Genomic DNA, 6418 nt, shown 5'->3' on the forward strand with positions numbered 1-6418 from the left:
AAAATTAGCGTGGTACATAATTCTTTCGGCTAACCCCTTCCACAGTTTTCAAGTGAGGACCTTCTTATTATGTTCCCCAAACGGAGTTTGGGAACATATTGGTTTTACTGTTTCTTATTAAAAGTTCTTCCATTTTCCAAGGGACAACCTGATAGGGATTGTATTGCTTCCCTTTAAGTTTTTTTTGTGTAAATACGATTACTCAAAAAGGCCTCAATCGATTTTTATAATATTTTGCATGTGAGTTGTTCTTGATGAAAAGTAAAGATAACGAACAGTAATCAATCTCATAATTCTTATAAGCAATACAAAAAACACGGACCCCTGGATATACATGCACCAGAGGTGGGATCAGGTGCCTAGGAGGAGTAAGTATTCCCAGTCGACCGGTCACACCCGCCGTGAGCCCTATACCTTGATATAAAGTTTTTATAAAACGCCGTTTGTTTTTTTTAAAATCACTTTCGGTCCCGAGGTATTGACTTCCGGTTTAAAATTTTGTCCGCAAGTGTTTGAGGTAGAGAAATGAAATTTTCAGAAATGATAGAGCTATATCTGTAAATGTTAAATTTACCAATGTTTGTCGTCGGCGACACTAGTCCAAATTAGAGATCTACTTCCGTTTTGTAAAGTTTTCAAATCTTGTTATCATTTGAAATATTTTTTCTTCACATTTTCTGTATCAATAAAGATTAAAAAGCAATATAAAATTGTTTTTGCATTTTCGAGTAATTCATTATTTTATCTTGGCAGAGTTAGCTCAGTCGGCTTAGTCGCTGGTCTATTACCAAGAGGACCCGAATGATCCGAATTCAAATCCGCACGTGGGCGAAATTGTTTTCGCATTTTTTCTATCCATTTTTTCAATTAGGATTACTTTAAAATGTGTAGAATATACCAAAATAAAGTTTAAGATTGGTTTCTATGTGTATGTATGCGTGCGCATGTGTGCAAGATGTCGATTTTGATTAATTATTAATATGATTTTTTTGTTTTATTTCACTGAAACTATTTGAGATAGAATTTTAAAACTTGTGCTGATAATAGTCTACAGACTTCTCATATGGGTCTATCGTTTTCATTCATCACTTCCGGTCGTCACATGAAGTGGTGGAGTATAACTTCTAAAAATTAGATATTGATTATTGTTTCACCGTTTAAATATGTAATTGTTTTTTAAATCGGACTACGTGTTTCCAAATCATTTGTGATTTTCTCTTTGCAGGGTTAGCTCGGTCAGTTTAGTCACTGGTCTACGACCCAAGAGAATTCGGGTGACGTGAGTTCAAATTCGCTCGTGGACGAAAGTTTTTTCCGCATTTTCCTATCCCATTTTCATGTAAGATTATTTCAAAATATGTAGAATATACTAAAATAAAGTTAAAGATTGGTTTCTACCTGTACGTATGCGTACACATGCGTGCAAGATGTCGACTTTGATAAATTATGTGTTTTATTCTTTTATATCTCAGAATTTATTTGAGTTTCTGAAACTTGTGTTGATCATAGACTATAGTCTACATACTTCTGATATGGGTCTGTCATTTTCATACGTCACTTCTGGTCGTCAGAAGAAGTAATTAAATATGATTTATAGAAAGATTTCAATTATTGTTTCCCCGTTGTTGTTGTTTTTTGTTTGTTTTTGGTCGAGGCACCATCTCGGAGGCATTTCAATGGTTCTGGTATAAACAAGAAGCTGTGAATCGGGCGTAGAGTAACGGATGACCTCATTACTGGACTTTTTCGAGAAGGGCTGACTTTCACAATCGACGACTGACTTGGACATTTAAACCTGCTTATGTATGTTAAGCGTACCGACAATTCGGAATTACATGTGCATCTGCACTAATGCAGATCTGTAGCTCTCTTGGAAAATATTTCGTCCTACCAGAGAGCTACAGATCCACCCCTCATAAGAATCTTCGATTTACGGCGCAGGTCGCTGTATTCTTGCATCATATCAAAAACATCCTAGCATATTTCCCCAGTACATTTTTGTTCAAACATTTATCAAATCCCCATGTGAACCGAAAACTCGCAACTTCAAAGATTTCGTTTTTAAAGATAGCCATGTTACGTAGCAGTCAATTCGAACCCCGTTGATTTTTATATCTATTTATTCTATCCAATATAAAGTACGTATTCGGTCTTCATTTATAATAAAAACGAATATTGGACGTAAATATTGAAAAGTAATCCTAGTGCGTTATGAAAGTCATCAGTTTGGTCCACGTCCCCGATTAATCTTTTCAATACTGACATATAAAAAACAGAACTTAGCAGGGATGGAACTGGAATTATTTCATCTAAAATATCTAACTAACAAGAGGCCCACGGAAAAGTATTAAAGAAGATCTATGCTATCAATAACATTTAAAAATGGTTTACACATAAACATTATATATACCAAGTTTGGCCCCGCCTTGGAGTCAGTACGTCTACCCCGGAGATCATAAAATTTACAATTTCGGTAGAGACCTAGATCTATGCATTTAGTTTTTTCTTACAGATGAAAGGTGAAGATAACGAACAGTGATCAATCTCATAACTCCTATAAGCAATACAAAATAGATAGTTGGGCAAACACGGACCCCTTGACACACTAAAGGTGGGATCAGGTGCCTAGAAGTAAGCATCCCCTGTCGACCGGTCACACCCGCCGTGAGCCCTGTGAGGTTATTGGGAAGATGTTTTAACTTGGATAAATTTTTGTTCCATCCTTAAGGCTTCGGGGGTGCAGGATTGATTGAATATTGTTGAACGTCCCTCTCGAGAATGTTTCACTCATATGGAGACGCCACCACTGCCGGTGAAGGGCTACAAAATTTAGGCCTATACTCGACGCTTATGGACTTTCAGCAGGAGGGATCTTTATCGTGCCACACCTGCTGTTTTTGCGGTATCATCCGAAGGATCGTCCTATTTAGTCGTCTTCTACGACGAGCAAGGGGTACTGAGGACCTATGCTAACCCGGATCCCCACGGGAGCGGGGATGCAGGAGGAATATATGGCGAAATTTGGTAACATAGACTTTACTGTTCCATCTATCAAATGTCTATTGAATGACATCAACATTGATGCTGAGGCATACTCACGTGCGCATACATGCACGTGCATAGCTTTTCTTTCATTTTTCGGGGACTAAAATGGCCATAATTTTCGAATTAAAGAATGAAATGAAATTTTTGATGTAGGTTTATGATATGAATGCCTATTGAATGATGTCAACGAAAATTCCTTAGTTGAATTCGCATGTGCGTGAATGCGTGTGCATTGTATTTTTTCTTTTTCTTATTCAAGCAGTGGTCTATAACATTTTTAGATTTGAATGAATAGTTTTGACATTTAGGTTGCAGATATATTTTGGGTCTCTCTACTCTTGATACTGTCAAATCACTTACCCGCACACATGTGCGCTAAATTCTGACTGAATGATTTTGAAATTTTCTTATCAATGAAGCAATCAATGTGAAATTCATACAGTAAGTAAATCGTATTGCAAGTATATCATTCAAATGTCTATCGAATAACACCAACAAAAATGTTATGTCATACTCACGTGCGCGTGTATGCACGTGAAATGCTTTTGGTCGTTGTACTATGGAGTCGCTGTTACTTCCTCGTTTTTCATTGAATTGTTTAGAAATTGTCATATCTTCAGACTAAAACATGTAATGTATCGACATGGTGAAATTGCTCACCAGCACGTGGATTCACGTGCACCGAATTTTGTTTGGTTAATGCTAAAATGTCTATAACTGATTTCTTTTCGCATAAAATGGACCGAACGTCATTAAATAGTTATATAATTAGACGCTTCACAGATTGATATGGCCAAAACCACATACCCGGTGTACCGGAACAAATGTCACCACTTGCTAAATGGGGGAATATTTGGAGAACATCTGTAACGGTCCCCGTTACAATCAGTACTAGTTTAAAGATATATACAAAACTTAATCAACTCTATCTCTCCTGTTAACTAATTAGAATTGAACCATTTTGTTGAACATTTTCTGAAAGAAATGTCCCTTGATAGCGTGTGTGTGCATCATGCCATTATTGTCTTTCTGGAAAAAGAAATTATCCAATAAAAATCTCAGTACTAATTTATGAGGGAAGTATTTCAAACTTATTACATGAAATTGCATTATTTCAATGACGTTTTAACACTGCTATCTCTTTCAAATATGAGACACCAACCCATGCACTAGCAATATTTACTTAATTGTCCTGTATTTTGCTATATTTTCCAGAAAATTCATTGCAAAGGAATAAAAATCTGTGTGAGCTATGTACAACATACAGTACGATGAGCCTTTTTCATATTTATCCCCAAAATAGCGGTAAGATATCTGTTAAAATTGCAGACATACCTTATTGCACAGACTATACAGCTTATATTACAGAAATTTTTCGATTTCTCTAATTTCAGAAGCTACCTTTCTTAAAGAGATATCTCTCAGTAAAGTGAGCTACTGTATACTGGGAAATATTCGCCCCCGTTTTATTTTCGTTTCTTCTGTCCTTGTTGTCAGTGGGCGAATTCAAGACTGGGCGAAACTGTTCTTTCATTATATCTCTTAACACATTGTGGGTGGGCGAATTCAAAACGGAGTGACACCGTCAGCAAGTCTAGAAAGGCGAAAATAACACGGGGCGAAAATAACCCTGTATACGGTATTTATTAGTTAAAGAGATATCTGTTTAAGTTAAAAGCTATCTCGCTTGTTGAAAGAGATATTTCTCCAACTTAGAAAATATATATCTTTTACTCTCCCTCTCTCTCTCCTACCGACTTGTGAATATTTTTTTAACATATGATCTTTTATCATGGGGCAAGTGGTTTCTAATATTATACCTGTCACTCCTTCAGTTTTCTCTAGTTATACTACTCAAAATTTGATAAGGATCACTAGGTTATATGGGGCTCACGGCGGGTGTGACCGGTCGACAGGGGATGCTTACTCCTCCTAGGCACCTGATCCCACCTCTGGTGTGTCCAGGGGTCCGTGTTTGCCCAACTATCTATTTTGTATTGCTTGTAGGAGTTATGAGATTGATCACTGTTCGTTATCTTCACCTTGCATGTGTGTAATTTACCACTAACATAACAAAAGAGATAAATTTGACTCAGAAACGTGTTTACTCAGGTTATGAATGAAAATTCATGAACGTCATGAACTTTTATCAATACGGAATGCTTGAAATCTGATAACAACACCAAAAGGCATTTCATTACAAAAAGTGAACAGCAAACCAGAGAAAGAATTACACAGTTTTTGGGGATAGTCCATCATTACACTTAGTCGATGAAGTGTCAATACCGGGTATGGCCTCCTCTTGCATCAATGACGGCTTGACAACGTCGAGCCACGCTGTCAATAAGCACCCGGATGTTTCCAATGGGAAGGTTGTTCCACTCTTCCACGAGGGCATTTCCGAGCTCTGAAAAAGTCGTGGGTTGTGCTCTACGGCGTGAAAGGGCAACCTGCAGCATGTTCCATACATGATCAATCGGGTTCAAGTCCTGCGAGCGCGCTGGTCAGTCCATATGGACAATTGTCTCCTGCTGAAGGTACTGCTCCACCACCCTGGTGCGATGAGGACGGGCGTTATCATCCATCAGGATGAACTCAGGGCCAACAGCACCAGCGTAGGATCTGACGTAAACATCGAGGATCTCATCCCGGTTCCGCACCCCCGTCATTGTTCCTCTCTCCAGGACATGAAGATCTGTTCTTCCATCCCTGCTGATTCCACCCCAGACCATGATGGAAGCACCACCATAACGGTCATGTTCACTGATGTTCGCATCATGGAAACGTTCACGTTGTCGTCGCCACACTCGGTGCCTCCTGTCTGTAAAGTCCAAACAATACCTGGACTCATCGGTGAACAGAACTTGAACCCAATCGTTTTGTGTCCAAGTGACATGATCTACAGCCCAGTCCAATCGCTCTCGCCGGTATCGAACAGTCAGAGGGACTCGAACAGATGCCCTTCTCGAGTTGAGACCTGCATTGTGAAACCGATTCCGTATCGTCTGAGTGGACACATTCACCCTGAGGCGTTCAGGAGGTCGTTACGTAGGCTGGTTGCTGTCCAGAAGGGATGGCGTCGTGCCTGAAGAGCCACAAAATGGTCTTGGCGTTGGGTTGTCGACCTCTGACGACCACCCCCATGTCGGTGTGCTGCTGTACCAAAAGTTTGCTGTCGGTTCCAGGCCCTGTTTACAACGCTCTGACTGACGTTTAGTGCATTTCCAACGTCACGTTGTGAATAGCCAACGTCAAGCATTCCAATACATCTGCCCAGTTGTTCTGTCGTCAGGCGACGCTTTACACGTTGAGGGGGCATTGTGTTGATAAACGTAGTGTAAACACTCAAGTGAGTTTGAAATTTTAGAAAGAA

This window comes from Ostrea edulis, chromosome 2 (assembly GCF_947568905.1).
Source record: "Ostrea edulis chromosome 2, xbOstEdul1.1, whole genome shotgun sequence".
NCBI classification, from domain to species: domain Eukaryota; kingdom Metazoa; phylum Mollusca; class Bivalvia; order Ostreida; family Ostreidae; genus Ostrea; species Ostrea edulis.